The sequence below is a fragment of the Ambystoma mexicanum genome, chromosome 3q (assembly GCF_040938575.1).
Source record: "Ambystoma mexicanum isolate Mex_15411 chromosome 3q, UKY_AmexF1_1, whole genome shotgun sequence".
Classification (NCBI taxonomy): domain Eukaryota; kingdom Metazoa; phylum Chordata; class Amphibia; order Caudata; family Ambystomatidae; genus Ambystoma; species Ambystoma mexicanum.
In genome coordinates, this window is record NC_090926.1 from 961165835 (window position 1) to 961190314 (window position 24480).

The following is a 24480-nucleotide window of genomic DNA, read 5'->3' on the forward strand; positions in this document are numbered from 1 at the left end:
AACCAAATACATTGTCGTGTGTTACAATAAACCAAATTGCCCTGCTCCTCGCCCCCAATTTACAGCCCCACTCGAGGAAAAAGGCAGACAAAGAATTGGCACATTTTTCCTGTGCACCTGCTTATACTGGTCATGGGGCTGGAGCTGTGTGTGAGCTTCCTGGACTAGTGTTGCCATACAGTGCTGGAACTCCTTGTCCCGCGCGTCGCTGACCATTTGGATCCCCAGGCACCAGCATGATTTCGCTAAAGATCTCCGCCATGTGCGAGATTAGCCAACATTTACCACGTGCATGTAATGAATTGCGACTTAGACCTGGGCTGATCTGAGCGTGACTCTCACTTGACACATACGCCGAATCCTTCATCTGGTTCAAAAGCTGCACCTGCCCCTAGAGGGGGCAATAGAGAGGTAATCGGCATAGTGGGCTTCCCCTGTGGCTCTCAAGCTGACTCCACTCCTCTTGAAGGGGAGGTCAGATGCTTAAGGCAAGTCTGAGGCAGGCTTTGAGCAGCTTTCAGGCCCCAGTGGGATTTCAATTTCCAAGCCAACATGTGGTGGTACTCCGTTTGGTGAGGCAGCCAGGAAGGTTTGGTCTGTTTTATTGTTTTTTTAAATAATAATAATAATAATAATAATTCTGGCAAGCTTTCCCCTGAGTGCAAATGGAGAAGGACCCTTCAGGACAGAGAGATGGAAGCTGGTGTTGTGGACCCAACACTCTGGGAACCGAAGGGGGGAGCTTAGGTTTACGGTAGGAGTGTTGTCCATGTACCAGCAGAACTGTGGTACGCTCAGGAGGGTAGTAAAAAAGAGAGGCGCTGGGACAGTAGATTTTTGGAGGGACGGGGTTAACGAGTTTGTGGCATGGGCAAGGACCATAGAAAAATCCAAGAACTGGATGCCAGGTCACCTAGTGGCATTGGTTCCATGTGTTAATATCCCCACAAGCATATTGCCATACAAGAATGGAGCCACATTTGTGTGGCGTTATTAACCCATTAAACCTGCGGGGGACACCCTGCATCCCCCATATTATTTTAAAGGGAGCGGAGGACACCACACAGCCCGCGCTCCCATTTACCCCCAAAATGATCCCCACTAATAATATCGCCTAGGGCCGTTCCCGATGACCATATATATGGTGATATTATTGGTGGGGATAATATTACCGGATAGCGTGGCATTGGTGTTTTATGCTAAGAGCAGGGCAGGATCCGACTAGGAGCTTTCAGTACAGGTGGCACTGAGAGGTTGGGCCAGAATGGCAAGGCCAAAGAAAGATGGACATCGCCCAGTTGACTGACATGCAGAAGAAACTCCTGGAAACATTGTGTGAGGTATACTCGGATACCTTTGAGGTGGCATTATATAGGGTGGCATTTGCTATCACCTTCTTTGGGGTGATGCACATCAGCTAGCAAGTAGCTAGGAGTGAGAATGCCACAATGGAAAGGGCTCTTAGGTTGGGTGACGTCTGCATTGTGCTCAGAGGGTTAGTGATTAGCATCAGGATCTCTATACGGACCCAAGGGTAAGAGGCAGGAATATTATATGGACTAGGTCTGGAGATACACAGAGTTGTCCAACCATGTTGCTTTCGTATTACCTGGCCCAGAGGCGGGACAGAGGGACCTAAGTGCTGATTCACAAGGATGGGTCTTTATTGACTTTGAAGCATGAATTATATGACCCTTCTTAATTGGAACAAGCAGCAGGATGGTCTACTCACTCAATTTGGATCGGGGCAGCTTCAACAGAGAGAATGTCAGGGCAGGAGACACAGAGTATAGGTAGGTGGCAATCGGACAGTTAGAGACTATATGTCCACCCATAGGACAAGGGCAAAAGATGACAAGTAATGGGGATTTGGAATGTAAGGGGCAACATCGCAAACAAATTGGAAATGTCGTGAAGGGCACTGTGACGAATCTAGCAATGCCATTCCTGGTTCCCTGGAGGGAAGCTTCTCCTACGTGACCAGGGAAAGGCAGAAACTACCTGCCACTGATATTTGTAGGAGGACCACGTAGGGGAAGACAAACTCCAATAAGGCAAGAGAAATATCAGATTTAAGCAAACCCTTCAGTGGTAACTCTTAGTAATACCCAAGAACTCCTACCACACTCATGTATGGTTTAATGTAATGTGGACACTGAATTCCCAGGCTTTCCTAGCCAACAACAGAATGCTCCTTTTGCCCCTTTTTTCTAGTACTGAGACGAGGAAGAGGGATGGAGTAATGAGGATGACCACATGGGGCAACCCAACACAGCATCCTAGTCGTTGAAAACTACTGCGTAAGACTTGGACATTTAAAATGCACACAGCTGAGCGACCAGAGAGTGTGTGAGAGAGAGAGAGAAATGGAGCTTATCACTGCATCCGACTGGTTCTGACGCTGTTTGAAACACAGAAAGAGTGCGGAATTCAGCTCAGAAGCAAACAAAGACGGCGTGCAGCGAATACAAGATGGGAGAAGTTCACTGCATCCCTTTACAAGCAGCTGGAGCTGCCAGACAAAGAGGGAAGCCAAGCGGGAACGAAGCGTCACACGGAAAGCACTGCCGGTCAACGGGCGAATACTGCATGCCGGCCCCAACGCGAGAGAGCCCAAATAGAGAAGGTAATATACTTGATACAGACACAAACACTGCGAAACACCTATCTGAAGGCAATATAATTGAGACGGATATTGCAAAAAGCCTTAGAGAAAGCAAGATAATTGATAGAGATGCGAACATTGTGAAATATCTAAGTGAAGGAAATAGACTTGAGATAACGTTGCAAAAAGCCTAACAGAAGGCAATATAATTGATGCGGATACAAACATTGCGAAAAGACCAAGTGAACACAGTAGAATTGGTACCGAACAAAACAGTGTAGAAAACCCAAGTAAAGACAGTACAATTGATGCTTGCGAAGGAAGTGTCAGTGGTCCAGTACTGGCGAAGTGTTGTTGGGGGGGGAAACAAGAAAGTATGAAAAGAAAGCAAAGAAGCCCTGGCAGTATAATGAACCGGGCATACGGTGAGTCTGCGACTCACGCCCAAATCATAAAGGTGTGACACTCTGGCAGGAGAGTAAACAAGGGGTGAAAGAAGAAGTGAGCAAAGGGGGTTAAGAACACCACCTTGAAAGTATGGAACATTGATCAAAGGGAGGACGCATATCCCCTTGTAAGGAAAAGCTACAATATCCTGGCAGGTGAGTATACCAGGGAGAGATGGAGCATTAAAGCAAGATACCATAACGGTTGATGCAGAAAGGGAAGAGCCTTATGTCTTTGAGTGATCAAAGAAACAAGATAAGTAACCAAAAAGAGAAGCCTTGGCCGGAGAGCAAACCAGGGGAAAGAAGATAATTGAAACAAACCTGAAGTAGTGGAGTAGTGAAAAAAGGGGAAAGGCGTACCCTTTGAGAGGAGAACAAGATCAAGAAAGAGAGAGAAAGTAAATATCTCAAAGAACTGTGACATTGAAAGGAAACAGAGTGAAATAAAGGAAATCCCTGTTTTCTTCTGAGTAACAAGAAGACCAACGAGACCATCGAATCAGTGAAGACTGAAGGGATTCAAGGGTGGAATCGTCCCTACACCTCCACCACCTTCAAACGGTGAGATAAAGTGGATAGAAAGGAATATTCAGGGAGAGAGTCATCTCCTTGTGAAACACTGGAAGACTATTGACTTTACCGGAAGTGCCGGACAAATTGGGAGAAACCACAGGAAACATAGGGGAAGGGAGAACCCCTTTTCCTGGTTGGAACATTATTCCTTTTCACAATGTATGTTTCTGATTAGGGTGATGCTTTAAGAGGGGTGCATAATCGCCCTCCTGCCCCCAGATTTGTGGTGAACATACTTCATGGCTAATGTACGCCGATGTTACGGTCCTTTTTGATTTTACACATGTTGGACTACATCTGGCTATTAATGCTCTATATAGCTATGAAACAGATCAATTTGAATAAAACTAAAATAATGATAGTAGGTAGTAAGTCAAAGTGGGAAAACATACAGTTGGAAATTAAATAATTCCACTTCATTTTTTCGGTGAATAAAGAAGCAAAACAAGGCTACAAAGCATCATATAATTGACCACGAATCAGATTATGGCAAATCCGTATATCCATTTCAGGTTTTATAGATTCAACATTACTAGTAGTGCAGGAGCAAGTAAACCGTTGCTAAAACTGGCAATGGAAAAGAAAGGCCTCCTGTTACTTTCTAAATGGCAATAATGCAGCAAATGATGTTTCTAACATAACCTAATCCGCCAATGTATGCCTTCAACCGAGTGTCCCTGGGAAAGACCGGAATAGCATTACAGTGACCAGCACTGACAACAAGCAAGCCTGGGACTCGGTTTGAAGTCTGTTTGGGATTATAATGTCAAATCCATCGAGAGGGAAACACTGGAGAGCAAGTACACTGTTGGCTAAAAGTGATTTTGTTTACTACTGTGATTCCTGCTCGTGATACTTTGGAAATTCACCATACCAGCCTCCCCTTCCAAAAATGTGTATGGGTAGTGGGCAGAAATTGTCAAAGCAACATAATATCCCATGCCTAGATATTGAAGACTCAGATGAGGCCGTCTCTTTCAAACCTTGTCTGCCTACTGTGCTATTGCAGAGTCTACTTCGTCATCAATCAGTGCTTATAACCAGTGCTGGAAATGGAAAATAATTCTCTGGGAGCCCCGTCCGTGGTGTGGTTATGTCGGTAGAGCTGAGGGGAACCCCCATGCCAGTTTGAGCTGTGCCCAATCGCCACCTGGAACCCAATCCTGATAATTTCCATAAAAGCAAAGAACATTTTGGGAACATAAGAACGACCAACAAATTGAACATTTGAAATATATCTGTAACAGTGATTCAAGTATGAAACCATTCTAGCAAGTGATGCAATCGGGACCATCTGCCATTTGTATAAATACTCAACCTAAAAGAAACCTATCTCTCAATCACAAGATATATAGTCATTTGGACAGTCTATCACTTGTTGTGAGACTTGGGCTGTTTCCACGAAGAGATCCTAAATTAATGATCCAGTGTTCCTCATGCCAGTCTCATGAAGTACTGCTTATAAATGACAGAGGGTGCCCTGCTCTAGTTCTGACCTGGGAGATTGCTGGTTAACTAAGCCTATGAGTTTGGACCTCATGCCTCTAGCTGTGCCGTGTTCTGGCCCATTTCCTCCCATAATTCAAACCAAATAAAGAAAACGCCTGGGACATGTACAGGGGAGTATATTTTGCCCCGCCTCACAATGTAAACAGCAGTCGTAAGATTTTCTGCCTGCGATTAAGAATGGTTATACCTGAGCCTACATAGACAAGTCTTTGCATGAGCCCATGTGAATCTGTATTCTATCTCACATGCCACTAAAAGTTACCCTACATAGGTATCTATCCTCATGCCTGTCTTCATAACATTCTGGGTGCAGGCTATGCAACACTCCAGTAGCACTTGTCTGAACTTTTTCTAATTCTCTGTTATTATTATTATTATTATTATTTTTTTCCCCCACCTCCCCAATTTATTCTACAGAAGCAGCTTACTGAACTCGAAGCAATACCACAGGCAAGGCATCGAGAACTGCATACAATACTCTAACATGGAGTGCTGAGATGGACACAATACTTCAGATTTGGCCTACAACACAGGACCTCATACGCAACATGGTTCCTAGAATTTTACTAACTGCTTCAGATGTTGCCTTTCAAATGGGTCAGAATACTCCAGGATCAAGATTGAAAACCGGGCACAAAATTCGAATGGGAATGCTGGGGCCTGGATACAATACGCCAGAAGGTTTGTACAAATCTGGCCACAATCCTCTGGATGAGGCTTCCAGAACTGTAAACAATACTCCAGATATGGCTTCGGAAGCCGGAACCATTCTTCTAGATCAGGGGTCAGCAACCTATGGTTATTTAGATAATTTGGACTATGACTCCATCATCCCTCAGCATTGATTATGCGAACTAGTTAAGCAAGGTATAATGGGATTGGTAGTTCAAAACCTCTGTAGAGCCAAAGGTTGCAGAACCCTGCAGATGTAGCCCCTAGAACTAGGTAAAGCTCTCTTGAAAGGGCTTCAGAACTTGACCCAACACTCAAGAGGGCTCCTGGCCAAAGACTTGCCCTGCACTACAAAACCTTCTTCTGTTTAGGCACGTTACCCCCTTTATTGCTTGGATGTTTTCACACAGCTTTGAAGCCAACACCCTGTATGAGTACCGCAGCTTGATGAAAGTGTTGGTCTCGTACATTGTGTTATGCATGCCTCCGGGCACGGTGCCCGAACTATACACAGCACTTGATCTGCACTACAACCTGAGCGTTTGCTCAACAACTAAAAACGTTCTCATCACTGTCATTTTTCTTTGCCCAGGACCTTTCTGCCGGTTTGCAAAAGAGGATTACGAAGAGTGGCTGACCTGGGCACGATTCCTAGTGCTCGTTATTTGACAAGTTCAGCAAAGCAAACAAAGCCCTGATGCCAACGGGCACACCTGACACCCGATGACTCATGAGTGCGAAACATATTGGCACCAGATCAGCTGCTCACTCTCCACGTTCAAGTTGGCCTCCATCTTGGCGCCTAGGGTGGCCAGACCGCCGCCCAAATGCACAGGTTTAAAAAGCCTCTCCATGCAGACGCAGTCACCCATCTGAAGATCAGAGCCAGATTGGCATTTGGAGGAAGACCACCCACGGCAGACAGACACTGGCAGGTGCCTCAATAGGACTGTGCATCTGAATAGCTGGTAGACATGGAGCAGAGTAAGCTACATTCAATGACCACAGTTACAAGCTGCGGATATCTATATATACATATTTAAATGTGTGGGTTTGTGGCAAAGAATATGTTCCCTACAAAATTCTACACCGTTTCACCAATCTGCACCGAAATTTGCAAAGTCACCTGTTAGGACCCTCCGGACATCACTGGCTAGATGACATCTGGACACCCCACCTCTTTCCCCAGATTTCAGCAAAAAGTGAAAAATTGGGCTTGTGTTTGTGGCTTTGCCTATGTTCACTATACAATTCCACACAGTTTCAACAATCTGCAACAAATATTGCACAATCACCTGGCAGGACCCTCCGGACATAACTGGCTACATGACATTTGGACACCCCACCCCTTTCCCCGGATTTCAGCAAAATTCAACATTTGTTTGTGGCTTGGCAAAGCTTTGTTCCCTATACAATTCCACACTCTTTCACCAATCTGCACCACATTTTACAGAGGTACCTGTTCCTATGAAGGAATGAAAGCCTGGGCAATGCCAGGTGTATCAGCTAGTGTTAAAATAAAAGACACACTTTCGAACATAACTAACACATTGTTGGCAACAGAAAAAGCCCCCAAACAGGGATGCCAGGGGAAGATTTGGGAGGTGTGGTCTTTAAGGGGAGGGTTCCCAGAAGAGCCTAGCATTCGTTTAGAGGGGTTGTGTGCGCTACACACAAGTGGAATCACAAAAGGAAACTGGCAGCTTAAATAGGGCTGTTGGCATAGGTCATTCTCACCTGTGCGCGTTCATGGCAACACAGGTACCCTGTCATAGAATGAAGTTTTTTGCGGTAAGACTGTGCTCCTGTGCAAGGCTTTCAATCGAGCACCATTCCCAAGAACCCAGAAGCGATTGAGTGAGCAGGAAAACCCATTCCCTCCCATGAGGAGACACCTGGCATTCAGATAAACAATCCCCCTGCTTTCTAGTTCATCCCAGTTGGTGGAGATTAAAACACCAGCGATCACAGGACCATGCACTGGGACTTTCAATGTCACCCCTCCGTGCTCATCATATCGTGATGTGTGTCACGATAAATGGTAATTCCTTCTCTTTCATCCCTCCTGCCTAACGCTACCTGGTCCCAGGAAGGGCCGGCCGCCAGAGCATAAGGAGACAATAGAGCGAGTGTGCACTGTTTTATCACTCGACATTCTCCTCCTGCCCCTCCCGAATTCTCTCATCCCCTCATCCCAATTATGCGCACAAGCAAAACATACCTGGAAACAAGAGAGCCTTCCAAGGCGCCTGGCTCCATAACAGGCCTAATTACAGGAAGAAAGCGGTTGCAGCTTTTCTTATGACTGCAGCAACATTAGCATTTCCACCTTTGTAGACTCTACCTTTATAGGTGATAACCTCAGAACCTACATTCCTTGTATACATATTTATTCTTCAACTATTATAAAGTGGAAACAGAACACATTATTACAAAACAGTTTGGTTACAGGGGAGTCTACAAACACTGTAAATAGCAATATTGAGGTGCAAACACCCAGTCTTATAGTGACAGAGCAATTACCAGTAGTTATGGTTGATTCAAAACGTTCCAGCCATTAACCTTCAGTTTTGTATTTGTTTAAAATATTTACTGTTGAAAGGTATCCCCAGACATGGGTCCAGAGGCTGCTGTGCCTAGAGATCCAAGCGACACCACACTGATGATGCCCATTGAGGCCAAAACATGTCTTGGGCTGCTTATGGACTGGTGCAGAAAGGATGTGAACTAGAGGTTTGGGCTGGACTGTGCCTTTTGGGGTGGGACCAAGTCTGATTTTCATATGGTATTTCTCCTTCTATAATGGCATAGCAGGTTGAAAAACGATAGCCGGAAGGGTTTCCAAGAGCAATTGCCAGTGCTTAGGAATGATCCATAACCTTCCAGGTACCAACCTTCACTTTTGAGATTAACAGAAGCAACATTTGGGGACTCAGTCACAACACAAGCGGATCCATGTCTTCATACATAGTTTGCTTTAGATTGTCACCCGATTATTATTTTCTGTTTCAGCCGTAGACCCAGCTCGAGAGCAGCAGAGCGATATGTGCCACCAGATATGTGGTGCTAAGTCGCCAGGTCCACTGGTGTGCTACTCGTGACTGCTTTGTAGATGATACATGCAGTCTTCTACATTATCCTGGCTTGGAGTGGAAGCCAAAGTAGTTTGCGTAGGATGGGGGTGATTCAGTCAAATGTGCTGCAGTGGTGGACTCCCAAATCCATTATCTGATCGCTCTCTGCCCTGAGTCTGTATAGACTCATTTGGGCCCTTGACACCAAGGAATGGTTTTTGCATGGTTCTTATCCCGTTTGTACAGTACTTTGATGTCTCTGGGATTATGGTCTGCAACTGCGACCGCTGAGGTCTCCCTTGCTACCCCTAAAATTGAGGTTCCTGGGCTGTGGCAAGCAGCATGTGCCTCTTTGTTTCTGAAGTTGCTGGTTTTCCGATAGCTACAGCCGGTAAAATAGCTCAGTGGGTTGAGTGCTCACTGCTGCATTGTGTGTGATCTGCAGGTTGGACGTCCGGAAAGGTCAACTCAGCCTTTCAGCCTGCTGAGGTTGCTAAATGAGTACCAACACAGGTTGGGTGATATTAACGATACATATGGTGATCCATTCTTGTATGAAATGTATATCACTTTACAGTGATATCGTAACCATATTTTTCATAGTACACTTACAAATAACGCTATGTGATGCCACTTCCTAGTTTGTCGAGGGGAGAAATGTGTTCCATCACTTTCTGTGATGTCCCTTCAGGGTGGGGGGTCAAAGGACATCACTTCCTGTGATGTCATCAGAGGTCAAGGGTCATGTGATGTCACTTCCGTTATTGCTGGCATTTTGGTGAAATTACGTCCTTGGAACCAGCTCAGCTTTAATGTAAATAAATGCAAAGTATATAATTTAGAGAAATATAATTTTCGGCCTTATATAATTATTTTTTTAATTTAATAACACATTGTTTTTTAAAAATATTAACATATGTACGTTAAACCAATTTTTTCCTCATGCTAGTGAACTGCAGTTTGCAAATCTACACAAGGGGTGGCCCAAGAGGCGGGGCTTCTCAAAATGTGGGGAGACTAAAAGGCTGGTTTTGCTTAAAACGAAGGTGGCAACCATATTGCTAAATCTGGAAATGGATGGGAAATGGAACATTTCCCATCTGAGCAACCTTCAAAGAATCTCGCGAGACCAATAATCCAAGGTCGATCCAGCAAGTGACATTCAATTGAGCAAAAGCCCCACCTGTGATATAAACTGCTCATATTAATGGTTGTATTGCCATTGCTGCCACCACTGCACGCATTGTGTATACTCAAGATCTTTCGCATGCAATCAAATGGGAAACGGCCTCTCGGGAATACATGGAGAGCAAAAGAGCACGGTTAAAAAAAAATAATAATAATATATCAGACAGATGGGCTGTAGGTTCTTAACAGGGTCCTTAAGGGTCTTTTGGGTTCTTAAGGGAAATTGGCACTAGGCCCGTCCCTCTATCTCTATCCCGCCGGTTTGCCCCCTCCTAAACCCAGCCACCCAGCCATCCTAAATGGGAATGCACTGTTGAGTGTACTGTCTTGCAGTCTGTTGGGCTTGCTTGCTGGTGGTCTCCTTACCTGGACATTCCCTTCCATTCAATTGGCTCAGCTGTAACATCTGACTAAAAGGATTTAAACTCCTTCTCACGAGAGCACAGCGCTGCGCCCATGCAGTGGTGAGTGTACCGCCTTGCTGAAGGGCTGCGTGTCTGTCGGTGTTGGTAGCCACCTGGCATATAAGTAAAACGATTTTGTTGAAACTGGGTTGGGCTGCCTTACTTTTTTCCTATGGTCTGAATTAAATCTTGTATAATGCTAACGAGATCCAGGAAGTATGAACTACGAAACTCAGCACAGCCCAAACAATGTAAGGAAGGCATGGGGGGTGCTAACAGACAGATTTGGAAGTCGGCAATGTTAAGAGATACCAGCAGTGATGGTGATTAGACCAGGAAGTAAAGTTGCGAAAACAGCTGCTAGGGGGAAATGACTTCATTTTTTACAACTAAGGGCTTGGCCCCAGTTGCCAAATAAGGTCCAATACCACCTATACGCTGCTCTTCTCCCCCCTGTCCTGTGGCATCGGTCTGCGGGGATTGACACTAATCAATCATGGTTACATTTGCGTTATTCTCTGCAACGCAACTCTGTTGGCCCACAGGAGTTTAAATGCTACTGGACGTCTAGCTGGGAAGTGCAGCATTATTATAGGTGGCAATCTTTCTAAAGCCCCCGCTTTGGAAAGAAATCGCTGATGAAGTGTATGGGGAAGAACAAGAAGAATATCCATCGCTTGGTTCAGCGTCTCGTCATTCTCAAACAGCTGGACTTGTCAAAGCACTGTGCTATGTACACATATGGCTCGTGAACAACGAGATTCATCAGTCGTTTTGTGGATGTTATTCTGGAGAACAGCCGCCCCTGATCGCAGGAGGATAGCTCAGCGGCAACGTGCTCGCCTTGGAAGCAAGATGACACGGAGCAACACGGGTTCGATCCCCGGGACCGCGCTTAGAAACCTCTGGGTATTACGCGCGTTATAAATAACCTATCATATATATCAATAACACAATGGTTATTATAAATAACCATTGTGTTATTGATATTAGTACCCGGCGAGAGTCGAGCAGAATGCAACACCCATTCCGATTGTCTCGCCGGGTACTTACCCGGCAGAGAATCCTTCGATTCTCGTCTGGGATTCCAGCCGCCTTGTCCTCGGCGGGGGGGTGTGGCAGCCCCTCAGCCAATGAGGAGGCTCGAAGCGGGGCCATCCCCGCTCCGAGCCTCCCCACGGCTGAGAGTCTGCTTTCGTCCCCCGCCGGGGACTCATGGAAGCTTTTTTTTCTTCCCTTCCCTCCCTCCTCCCTGCCCTCCCCACCCCACTTACCTGCTTGCTCCTGTGTCCCCGTTGGGGGACGATACAGCCTCCAGCAGTGTAAAGACTCAGAGCGGACCCATCCCCGCTCCGCGCCTCCACATGGCTGGAAGCTTCCATCGTCCCCTGTTTTTTTCTTCCCCTCCGTCTCAACACCACTTACCTTCTGCTTCTTTTTCTTTCGGGAGCGGACGCGCTGGGAACACTTGTGTTCCCAGTGCATCCAATCCCGATGGCCGCCATGGAAAGGCAAAACTGACAGAACGGGACAGAAAAAAATGCTTTTAGTGCCCCGGTCACGCACATAATGCGGGCCGGGGTACTAATAGCAATATGACCAGAGCGGCGGGGGCATTACCGACTCAGGGCCTTTGTTAATGTCCTCGCTTCGCTCGGGCCTATAACTATGGGCCCCGGGGCATTACCTGAGTCGGTAATGCCCCCGCCGCTCGGGTCATATTGCTTAATTATTGCAGAAGCAGAGATTACAGACCATCCCGAGGAGCCACCAAATATTGAGGGAGGGGTTCCAGAATCAGGCCCTGCTATTGCGATATTTGACCATGTGTCTATGGCATTGCTGGATGCCAACCGCTGCGGAGACGCACATAACAAAAGGCAACTGAAAAAAGTCGAATGGGAGAAGGTGGAAAAAAATGAGAAGGGATTGATAATGCTGGTAAGTGCTATCGGCAAGCTAGTTCTGGCGTAGCCAGAGTGAACTCTGGCACTTTGGCCGAAACTGCATCCTGAAAATGTAGTCTGCGTACAATCCTCAGAGGTTTAGAACTTAGTTCAGGTCCCGAAAATTGCAAAGGGGAATAAGTGAGGTGATAAGTCTGGTCCCCTGGATGACTAGATAAAGAGGCCCAATGCAGTGTAGTGTAGTGGATGATCATTTGTATACATCTATTGAACCAGCAGATACTGCAGATTTTTCGAATGCCTCCATTTTAGGAAGGCTATGCTTGGGTGAACCACTCAAGTCCTCAAAATGAGAGTGTAAAATCTCTGGAGCCATTGGAGCCTTATAAAGCAGCGTGTTTGTATCCAAGATCTGCATTAAGCAGTAAAGGAGAAAAGGAAATTCGACTGACTGAACTGAGAGTCTATTCCTGAACAGATATATATATATGATAGGTTATTTATAACGTACTGAATAACCAGAGGTTTCTAACCGCTGACCCAGGGATCGAACCTGTGTTGCTCGTGTTGTCTTGCTTCTAAGGCGAGCACGTTGCCCTGGGTGTTGCAGTTGTTGCATGCTATCCATCAACTGAAGATGATTACTACGAAAGACATTACCAGGGTAGAGTTGGCTGTAGATTTTAGTGCTTCGAACTGGGTTGTGATTCAGTTCATATCTCTGGTATTAGTTGAATTTATATTTCTCCTTTTCGTCTGAGTTTTTAAAAAATGGGTTTTGATATCACCCTCAATGTAGAACGGGATGTTGGGTGTGAAGCGGATTCTCTGATAGGAATGTTAAAGCGTATCATTTACAAATAGTTTCTACGTCATCTGGCAGAACCACTCACCAGGTAACATCTAAATTGGGACGTTTTAGGCTGTCTGACGGTGATAATGTTTGGGCATGGTTACTGACTGTATTGTGCTCAAGGAATGACTAAAAGGGCGTACATTTTATATCTTGGAACACACTCAGGGGTTTCACTCATTCCTGACGAGACCCTATTTTGGGTGCGGATTTGCTCATACTTTAAGAGGCGTGGCTTTACCTATGATGTATGCATTGATGGTTTCAAAATTGTACAGAGGTATGCCAAGCAAAAGAAGTTTGCCCGTCCTAACGGCGGTCTGCTAATTGGAGTTAGAACTAACCTGCAAGTGAAAGAAAATGCCATGGCGGCTGTGGTTAGCATTTACTCTGCCAAATCGGTAGTGAAAATACTGTTTATTAATGTGCACGTGGCACAGGGAAATAGATGTTCCCTATCGATTTTCGATTTTGGAATATATTGAGTCAATTCTAGACACTTGGTTCCTGGACTTTCCATGCTCTTTTTTTAATATGGTAGTGACCGACTTTAACACACAGTGTGTCACACTGGAAGACAAAAATACTTGGCTTAGAATGCAGAGGCCACGTGATGAGATCTGTTGGTCTACATTTCTAGATTCATATGGGCTGGGGATAACAGAGGTTAGAAATATTGTAAAGGAGGGTGGTCCTCAGTTTACATGGAAAAATGGGAACCTTAGGTCTCGACTAGATGTCATTTTTGTCTCAGATGGTTTGAGGAATCACCAAACTGGCTATATTCCAGTAATTACCAAAGTTAGTGACCATGCTATCCTGAAATACCAGATTAGTTTGTGTAAGAAGGTTAGTAAACAAACTCTACTGGCTATGTTAAGGGTAATAGGTTAAGATGGACAGTAGGCAACATTCATTTATGTGTTTATTTATAACGCGCCATAGCCCACAGGCATCAGGGCACACAGATAGACAAAAGTAGAACAAGACAAAATGGTCAGCCACTATTTATGCAAAGAGAAGGGTTTTTAAGTTTTTCTGAAAAGTGTTGTATTTTACTTCTGCTCGAATAGATGTCGGTAGGAGGTTCCTTGCACCTGCAGCTGTGGGGAAATGATCTGCCGGTCAAGTGGCACAGCGAGTAGAGCGCTCACTTTGACATCAGTGCAGAGTCTACCAACTCGGGTTCCAATCCCAGAGGGGCCAAACTCAGCCTTTCATCCTTCCGAGGTCGATTAATGAGCATCACACACAGTGGGTAATAATAAGCAGCGCTCAGATACCTAAGGGTTTGTAGCGCTATATAAATGCCAAATTATTATTATTGTTATTATTATTATTACCTATTCCTCTAACAAGTTTGCGTGAGTTATGTTAACAAAATGGGCTAAACTTGATCTCTGGTTCCTATTAGGTGTGTATTGTGTCAAGGTACGTCTTAGATATTCCAGTGTCTTCTTTTGTATACACTTATGGGTTAACGATAATACCTTGAACTGGATTCTTTTTTCCACCGGCAACCAGTGAAGTCTCTTCCGATAATTGGAAAGGAACAAGTTACTTACCTGTAACTGTTGTTCTCCAGCATGGGTCTGGCATGGATTCACATGCTCATGAATATTACCCGTCATCAGGCTGGGAATCCTCGGTAAAGAAAAAACCAGTATCAGTTTCGTTTCTGATCTGTCTTTCGTAGTAATAACCAATCACTGGTCGCTGCGTCATACTGACCACAGCCAATGACTGCCCTCTACCTAAGCACCGCCTCTGGCAGCCATCTTCAGATTTGGAAGCACGTGAAGTGGAAGTATGACCAAGTGAAGAGCCGCAGAGGGGTAGGCGGGAGGGTTCGCATGTGAATCCATGCCAGACCCATGCTGGAGAACAACAGTTACAGGTAAGTAACTTGTTCCTTCTCCAGCATGGGGTCTGGCATGGATTCACATGCTCATGAATAAAGAATACATAGCAGTACACACATGCACAACCACGGGAGGTGGCAAAGGCTCAACATTAAGCATCTTACCTCCTCACCAGGCTCACCTCAGGCGAACAGGTTGCGCAGCACTGCTTGGCCGACCCTGGACTCCTCCCTGGAATCCCGATCGACGCAGTAGAACTTCGTGTAGGTGTGCGTCGACCTCCACGTAGCAGCCCTGCATATGTCCAGCAGGGGCACACCAGAAAGGAACGCCGTGGTAGCTGCTATTGCTCTGGTGGAATGGGCTCTCGGACGGCCAGGCAGCGGTCGGTTTGGCAACCGATGACAGTAAATGATGCAGCCGGAGAGCCATCTGGAAATGGAAGCCTTCGAGAGAGCCTTCCCCTGATTGACAGGTCCAAAGTTCACAAAGAGTTGTGACGTATTCCGAAAACACTTCGTGCGGTCCACGTAGAACTTCAGCGCTCTAGCCACATCCAGCGAGTGCAAAGTCCTCTCAGCCGGCGACGAAGGCGACGGGAAGAACACAGGCAACACCAAGGGCTCGTTGAGATGGAAGTCCGACGGTACCTTGGGCATGAAGGAGGGGTGCGTCCTGAGCACTACCCTCGTGTCATGAAAAGTCAAGTACGGGGCCTTGAAGGAAAGGGCCTGGATCTCTCCCACCCGTCCTGCGGAGGTGATGGCCACAAGAAACGCTGTTTTCCACGACAGAAACTTCAACGGGGCCGAGTGCAGAGGCTCGAACGGAGGTCCCATGAGCTTGGTCAGCACCACGTTGAGCTCCCACGCCGGGGCCGGCGCCTTCACCGGCGGGAACGATCTGAACAGTCCCTTCATGAACTCTTTCACCAGACGATGAGACCACAGGGACGACCGGCCCGTGGTTCTGGTGTATCGGGAGATCGCAGCAAGATGAATCTTGATGGACGCGTGTGCCAGTCCAGCTTTGGCCAGCGTCGGCAGGTACGGCAGTACCTGGGGAGCCGTAATCCGTAGAGGGTTAATCTTCTGTGCGTGGCACCAGACAGAAAACCTCTTCCATTTGTGTCCGTAGCATTTAAGAGTCGAGGACGCCCTGGCCTTTGCAAGAACCTCTCTGCAGTCGGCCGGTATGTCGTATCCTCCAAACTCTAGCGCTGCAGGAGCCAGGCCTGCAAGTTCAGCGATTTCGGGTCGTGGTGGAGGATGGCGCCTCCTTCCCTGGAGAGCAGATCCGCGTCCACCGGCAGCTTGATTGGCGGGGACGCTGACAAGTCCAGAAGGTCTGGGAACCATATCTGCCTCGGCCACGCAGGTGCGACGAGGATCATCCTGCACCGTGACCTCTTGAGCTGGTTGACGAGCCGGATTAGCAGTGGCAAAGGAGGGAACGCGTAGAGGAACAGGCCCTCCCAGGGGAACGAGAAAGCATCGCCCATGCTCCTCGCCTGGGCAAACCTGCTGGCGAACCTCCGGCACTTGGAGTTCGTCGCCGTCGCGAACAGGTCGATCTGGGGTGTGCCCCACCGTCGGAAGAGGCGATCCACTAGATCCTGCCGTAGTTCCCACTCGTGGCACGAGCGCAGCTCCCTGCTGAGTGAGTCGGCAATGGTGTTTTTTATCCCTGCCAGATGAAACGGCACCAGTAACATCCCTTGGGCGACTGCCCAATGCCACAGGTCCTGCGCCTCCTTGGACAGTGCTGGGGACCTGGATCCGCCCTGTTTCCTGATGTAAAACATGGTGGTGGTTTTGTCGGTGAAGATCCTCACCACCTTGCCCTTGAGGGACGGAAGGAAGGACCTGAGGGCCCAAAACACTGCGCGGAGCTCCAGGACGTTGATATGTAGGGATTTCTCCTTCGGGAGCCAAAGGCCTCTTGCATGCAGATTTTCGGTGTGCGCTCCCCACCCTTCCAGGGAGGCATCCGTGGTCACTGTCTCCTGGTGGGCTGGGGTCTGGAAGTCCATGCCCGCCGTCAGATGCGCGCGGGTGCCCCACCACCGGATTGCTCGTCGGAAACTCTCGTCGAGTGTGATCCTTTCCTCGAAGCTGCCCGTCGTTTGGATCCAGCGCGCGTCCAGGAACTCCTGCAACGGGCGCATCCGGAGCCTGCACATGTGAATGAGGTAGATGCAGGAAGACATCATTCCGAGGAGGGACTTGATGGACCTCACCTTGGCCGCGTCGGCCACCAACATCTGCTGCACCTTGCCCAGGATGCTCCTGGTCCTCTCCTCCGACGGGGAGGCCAGAAGGGACACTGTGTTGAGCCTCGCTCCCAGAAACAGAGCGTCTTGCGCGGGTACCAGGTGGGATTTGGCGTAGTTCACGGAGAATCCCAAGTCCGTGAGAAGTTGGACGGTCCTCGCCGTGTGAACCACGGCGAGCTCCCTTGTCTTGGCTCGGATGAGCCAGTCGTCCAGGTAGGGGTAGACGTGGATCCCTTCGCGGCGCAGCTGCGCCGCCACCGGTGCGAGGCACTTGGTGAACACCCTGGGTGCCGACCGTAGTCCGAAGGGGAGGGCTTTGAACTGGTAATGACGCCCTTGGACCACAAACTTGAGCAATTTTCGGTGCCCCTTTAGGATGGGAATATGGAAGTAGGCATCCTCCAAATCCAACGACGACAGGAAGTCTCCTTCCTCCAGCTGACCCAGGACGTGCTGGAGGGTGACCATCCGGAACTTTTGCGCCTTGATGAACTTGTTTAGAGGTCGCAGGTCCAGGATGGGGCGCCATCCCCCCGTCTTCTTCTTCACGAGGAAGTATCTCGAGTAAACTCCGGAGCCCCGAAGCCTCTTTGGGACGAGTTCGATGGCGCCCTTCCTGAGCATCGCCTTTACCTCCAGGAGAAGTTGAGGGACGTGAAGTTCTTTCCTGGCCACGGGGGCGACGCACGGACACTTCCTTTGAAACTCGAGCGCGTGGCCCCGGGCCAAGGCGTCCAGCACCCAACGGTCGGTGGAAATGGACTCCCACACGCTGACGAAGCTCGCCAGCCGGCCTCCCACCGGGGTGCTTCGGTGGGGGCCCGACCCCACGGCCGGTTCAATCCTGCTTCGACGAGGCTTTGCCGCCTTGACCTCCTTGGCGACGACGGCGGGGTCCGCCAGACTTGCCTCGTCCTCTGTAGGCCTCCTGAGACGACGAGCGGGCCGCTTGATGGTAGGAGGAGAAACCGCCGCCGGAACCTTTGGAGGCGCCCTTGCCTCCGCTGCTCCGAAAGGGCGTCCGTCGTTGTTGCAGAACTCCAAGGGCCCGGGCCGTCTCGGTGTCCGCTTTAATGGCCTGAAGGGAATCGTCCACTGTTTTCCCAAACAGGTTGTTCCCATCGAAGGGCATGTCCAGGACTCTGGTCTGAACGTCTTAACGGAAGTCCGTAGCCTTGAGCTATCCACGCCGCCTAAGGCAAACGCCGTTGCCCAACTGGTGCAACCCAGTGTCGGCGATGTCCGTCGCAACGGTAATGGCGTGGTCCGAAGCCACCTCACCTTCCTGCAGGATCTCCAGGGCCTCTGCCCTCTTGTCGTCCGGCAAGAAGTCCAGCAGGGGAGCCAGTTTGTACCAGAGCTCCCTGTCGTATCGGGCCACGATAGCCAAGGCGTTGGCAGCTTTAATCGTCGTCGCTGCAGACGAGATGACTCTGCGTCCCATAGCTTCTAATTTCTTTCCCTCGCCGTCCGGTGGGGAAGTCGATGTGGAGGCCGCACCCCCCCCCCCCCCGCTTTTTTCCTGGCCGCCGCGGAGACGACGGAGTCAGGGGTAGGCTGCGCCCGGAGGCACAGGGGGGCCGTGCCCGGGACCCGGTACTTTTTCTCGTACCGGTCTCTTCTAGCTGGCGTCGTGGAAGGGTTCTTGAGGAGGGTGAGGCCCTCATCCCAAATGTTGTCCAATAGAGGCACTGCGAGGACCGTCTTCCTCTTGGCCTCGCGCCGCTGATAAAGGAAACCTTCCTTCTTCTTCTCCTCAGGGCAGAGTTGGAAAAGCTCGGATGCCCTGGTGATCATGGAGTGGAACGATCCAATCTCGTCGGGCGGAGAAGCCCTGGTGGGAGGCGACGATGGTACATCCTCATCGTATACCTCGTCGTCCGTACCCGTCGCTGCCGTGTCAGTCCCCGTATCATCCCCTCGGGTGGACGGGGAGGAGGGCTGGAAGGGGCGCGACGGCTGAAAAGGAGGCGGAGGGTGGATCCTTCTTTTCTTGGTAGGGGGAGCCCCAGAAGGTCCCGGTTCTGGGTCCCCCGACGGGAGAGGTTCCGTCGGCAACGGTAGTCTCGTCCTTATCTCTGAGCATAAGGACTGTATAGCCAACAAAATGGCCGCCGAGTTGTCTCGCGGCGCTGGCAGAGGGGAATCCGACGGGCGATCAGGGGCCCCGTCGGTACCCTCGACGATGTCGTCGTCACCTGCGTCGGGATCCATCCCGACGGGCCGGTCTTCTTCCACGCCGAGGCCGTGGCTTAAGACCTCGACCAGCTCCTCCTCCGAGGTTGAGGCCGAATCTACGACGACGCCCTGCCCCCCTTTTTCTTCCCCACGGGGGATTTCACGGGGGTCCTATCGATGGGCACAAACGAGGACTCCCTCCGAGGTGGCAGGGAGACTCTGAGCCCCGAGGTCGCCACCACTGGTGTAGCCTCCACAGGCTGAGCCAGGGCCGCCGCAACAGTTTCGATAGAGGGCTTGGCCGGATGGATTAAGGCCTTCACCACCTTAGGTGCGCTCACCGCCTTATCCTTGAGGGGGGGGGCACTGCCTCGCTCCCCCTCCGCCTTCGAGCTCGACCGGGGCCTCTCCAGGAGCCTCGCCGGGTGCTCGGCCTTCCTCTTACCCGACCCAGAGCGTTGGCTCGTGGTTGATGGTGCCAGGGAGGGTGCGCCCAGCCTGGCGCCCGTAGAGCCCGACCGTTCGGCGCTCCCGGTGCCAGCGGACTCGCGGTGCTTGGCCTTATGTTGGACCCCCGTCGCCGGGGCGTCCTCAAAGGTCTTAGAAGACCGCTCGGATTTCTTCCTCTTCTTCTCGCCGGACGGGCTCTTCCCTTCCAGCCAGTTGGCGAGACGTTGATGGCGGTCCTTCATGGTCCGCTCCGACATGTTGCCGCAAAACGCACAGTCCTTCTCCACGTGCGTCTTGTCCTCATGTAGGCAGTAAAGACAAAAAGAGTGTTCGTCCTCCTTGAAGACGTTCTGCAGCTGGCATCCAGGGCAGACCCTGAACAGCTTTCCGGGCGTCGAGCTTCCCTTCTCCTGGGCCATGACCGGGCCTGAGAAACTTCTGGAGTCCTCCAGAAGCGTAGCTCGACGAAATCTTCACCCTTGAGGGGCACAGACGAATCCGACACGGATCCCCGTTGATCGGATGGAGAGTCGGTGGAGCTTGAGGCTCTTTTGACCGAAAAAACGAAGTTTTTGAGAAAAAACGTGAAAAAAAAGCACTAACGCTCGAGAGCAATAGCACGAGGATCCCAACACATGAACGTGCGGTAAAAATCTGAAGATGGCTGCCAGAGGCGGTGCTTAGGTAGAGGGCAGTCATTGGCTGTGGTCAGTATGGCGCAGAGACCAGTGATTGGTTATTACTACGAAAGACAGATCAGAAACAAAACTGATACTGGTTTTTTCTTTACCGAGGATTCCCAGCCTGACGACGGGGAATATTCATGAGCATGTGAATCCATGCCAGACCCCATGCTGGAGAATGTGTTCTTTTCTATATCTGTTATGTATTATGTTGACAGCATCATTTTGAATGATCTGTAGCTTCTGGATATTTCTTATGCTGGCTCCACGTAGTAAGGCGTTACAGTAGTCTAGTCGTGGCAAAATCATAGCTCTGACAAGGGTTTCACAATTATTTCGCGACACTAGTGGATTTATTTGTCTCAGAACTCTAAGATGATGGTGTGTACTTTTGGCAATATTGTTGACATGGGCATCTGAGATCAGAGAGGCCTCAAGTATTATTCCCAGTGTTTTTACCTTGTCAACTACCTTGATGGACAAGTTGTCAATTTGGAAAGTGGCATAAGTTGGATTGAGCTCGTTTCTAGCTTGATTTGTCCCAAAGATCACAAGCTTGGCCTTTGCGCTGTTTAGGCACATCCAGTTACTAAGCATCCATTCCTAGATGAGTAGGTATATGTCATTCAGTTTGGCAGTATCCGCAAGATAGTCACCGCTTAGATCCATGATAAGTTGAAAGTCATTAGTGTAGTTACTGAAATGGAGACCTTTTGCTTCTCGTAACTCGCATAGGGGCTTTATGTATATGTTGAATAGACCCCCTGAGGCACTCCATAATTGATAGGGGCTGAGTCTGAGCAAACAGTGCCCCAGCATATTCTGGAGGTTCTTTCGCTGAGAAAAGAGCTAATCCATTCTGTAGCCTGGCTGCAACAGTTTCCTGTGGCGGCTAGTGTTTCTAACAATCGAGGATGATCCAGCAAATCAAATGCCACACAGAGATCTAATAAGATGAGCAACCCAGTCTTTCCTTCATCTAGTCTCTCTAACAGGTGTGTTTGTAAGTCCAGTAGGGCGCTTTCCGTCCCATGGTTACTTCGGAAACCCGATTGTTTATGGTGGAAAGCTAATGAGGTTTCAAAGTGTATCTGCAATAGTAGTGTGGCTGCCTTATCCAGGATTATAAGTAGGAATGGGATGTTTTATTGGTCGTAGATTTGCTGGCTCTTTTGCGCCATGTTTGGGTTTCTTAATGATAGGGGTTGTAACGTTTAATATAATATTGCAAACTCTGCTCCCCCTAGAAGGTATAAATCATAACAAGGGGTCATTTTTGGTTTGTTTGCTGAGGTTGACAAAGTGATTGGTATCCAGTCTTCCTAGCCCGGTAATACCAAGAATAGGGTATATCAAAGCAAAGAGGGTTGTGGCAATTTATGATGCTGTGATTGCCTCTAGGAAAAGGGAATATAGGTCTGGAATATAGGTCTGAGTTAAGTAAAATAAAGAGATGGTCATTTAATCCGGATGGTAGGATGCAGGCGATTAGCACGGTTAAAACTAATTATAAAAATTGGCTGGGTGGACATTAAATGTCAATGAACTACGCTAATAGGAATATTAATTTTGGAGCTTTGAGGGATCGAGACAATTGAAAATGTTGGCACATAGTTAATCAATATATTAAGGGTAGTCATATCCATGAAATTAATTGTATACCTTGGGAATATTTGGTTGAATATCTACAATCACTTTACCATAAGGATCATGAGCCCATGACGTAAGGGACCCCTAAGGTAGGGATTTCGATGGTGTTTATAGTGGTGATTGGTATAGCTTCACGGAAGAGTATTTGTTGGAAGTCATCATAAATCTTAAGGCGTCACGTGCACCTAGCCCTGATGGGTTGTCTAGTGTAGTTTTCAAATCATTTGCAACATATTGGGCCAGTGTGTTGCAAGTTATATTTAAGAATGGGGTGCGCTCTAGTATTATTGCTGTTAGCTGGAAAAGGGCCTAATCAGTGCATTTTATAAAAGATGAGAGAGATAATCCCAGAATGTACAGACTGTTGTCATTAACTGACTCTACGTCCAAGATCTTTGCCACCTTTATTTTGCAAAAATTAAATGATTGGGGACTTTTAAGTATGCGTCAGACGGGGTTCAGAAAAGGGATGGGGACGGTATATAATTAATGGTGCCCGTTGAATCTTTTAAGAACGACTTTGTTATCATGGGGTTTAAGATTGTACGTATGATTTGTAGACTACACAACAGTGTTTGATTCAGTGCTGTGTAGTCGTTTATGAGACACATTGTCTGCTTGGGGATGTTACCCCTCGGTTTGGTTATGATCAAACAATTGTACCAGGACACCCTTGTGAATGTAGGCTTGATATGCAAAGGACTTTGTTGTCTAGTATAAAAACGAATAACGGTATAAATCAGCGCTACGTGCCTGCACCGTCATATAATTGGCCATTCCCTTATTGAAACTGTTGAAGAGTATGAATATCTGGACATTCGTTGGATTTTTTTTTTTTTTAAACACACTATAAATCTAGCCTAGTTCATAGCATCCTTTATGGCTTGGAGGTGTTTGATGAAAAAGAGGCATAACGGTTCCAACAAATTGAGAGAAAAATAGGACATTATGGAGAGTATTGAGAAGCTCCTTATATTTTAAAATGTATGACCAAAATAATATGGAGTACCTATTGGGTTGTTTTTTTCCTATGTTGAAGGATATTGTGAAACCCTCTGGGGTCATACGGAATTTCATTGCTGAATTACATAACTGTTTTGATTGGATTGTTTTTAATGTGGAGCTGCCTTTTAACCTGGGTGCTAGTTTCAGATTGTTGGGAAGGGGACACAATCTTCCCACACCCGAGGTTCTTTAGAATAAGGCAAAGGCTGTCATCAGTAATGTAAGAGACCAGGGGGCGCCCTTACAGGCATCTACTCAATCATATTATTTTACATTTTGTAGGTGTAGTGTACATACAGGAATAGCAGCCATCTTGGATATTAGCATCCATATTGTGGCACAAAGTTTAAAAGTGGCATATTTGTCAGCACTCCAGGCATAGGCCGCGAACATGAGCAAAGGAATAGGTTGTATTCTATACACTGATGAGAAATCACAGAGTTACACAGATCCATAAAACTCTACATTGTCCTAAAATGTTGCCAGCCTTCGTGCCCTGGGAAGAATGTGCCCTGCAAGTCCACAGGGGGAGGGCTGAGTGCCTGTGAACAGTACAATCCCGTGAAAAGGAGGGCATGGGTCTCCAACCCCTACCAGTACTGATCATAAATTATTGCACTCGAAGGCCCTCGCTTTGGGTCTCCCGAATTCCAGTTTACCAGATAACCCCAGACCATTCATTACAAACCTGCTGGACCCCCCGATCCATCAAAAGATCAGAAAGCAGGGCTTTCCTGCCTTCACTTCTAGGTCACGTGATTTGTGCTGAGAGGATCAGGGAGGGATGAAATGAAAGCCTATAAATTGTTACTCACCGGTGTGACTAATGTACTCTTAGTCCATAGTCCACTTTCCTCCATCCTGTATGGGCGTCCCTTGCGAGAGATGGGAATGGAACCCCTTTTCACCATAAAAGAAAAATCACGTCCCCTTTAAATTTGCAGGTACGTGGGGCACGGCCCCAAGAGCACAGGCTCCCTTAACCCTGCCCACCAGCGACACCCTTACAGTCCCCTTTGACGTGTCAGCTGTGTTATATTGAACAATATTAGGGGGGGGAGATGGTGGGACCTATGGAGGAAAGTAGACTGGCCTATGAGTATGTTAGCCCCTCCGGCGAGTAACAGTTAATTGCTCCTACAC

General features: G+C 48.2%; 1 protein-coding gene across 2 annotated transcripts in view; it reads right to left on the minus strand.

The window, feature by feature from the left end:
* The window catches only part of SLC39A11 (solute carrier family 39 member 11), a 2648929-nt gene that overhangs the window by 93661 nt on the left and 2530788 nt on the right, over positions 1-24480 (minus strand). The gene's annotated exons all lie outside the window — the stretch shown is intronic.